At 47.3% G+C, this 349-nt stretch overlaps 1 non-coding gene across 1 annotated transcript; it reads right to left on the bottom strand.

Moving 5' to 3' along the window:
• Nucleotides 1–277: 277 nt before the first annotated feature.
• TRNAE-UUC (transfer RNA glutamic acid (anticodon UUC)) lies at nt 278–349 on the bottom strand. The gene has a single exon. It is a non-coding gene; the product is annotated as a tRNA-Glu (tRNA).

Raw genomic sequence — 349 nt, 5'->3', positions numbered from 1 at the left:
ACAGCTGCTGGGTGAAGGGCCCAGGGCCAGTCCTTCACCCTAGCATGGGCTCCCAACTGTGGCCCTGACTGCACTGCACTGATCTTCCATCCTGCTTTTCTTTTCTTCCTCTCTTCCTTCCTTCCTTCTTTCCTTTCTTCCTTTCTTTCTTTCCCTCTCTCTCTCAATATATATATATGTTTTGTTTTGTTTTAATACCTTTATTTGGGGTTTGGTTACAGAAGTAATATATGCTTTTTCTTTTTTTGGCCGTGCCACACAACTTGTGGGATCTTAGTTCCCTGACCAGGGCTTGAACCCGGGCCACTGCAGTGAAAGCGCAGAGTCCTAACCACTGGACCACCAGGGA

Source organism: Lipotes vexillifer, unplaced genomic scaffold, assembly GCF_000442215.2.
Source record: "Lipotes vexillifer unplaced genomic scaffold, Lipotes_vexillifer_v1.1 scaffold209, whole genome shotgun sequence".
Taxonomy (NCBI): Eukaryota; Metazoa; Chordata; class Mammalia; order Artiodactyla; family Lipotidae; genus Lipotes; species Lipotes vexillifer.
Note: the sequence above shows the minus strand (reverse complement) of the source record. Positions and strands in the feature narration are given on the sequence as shown.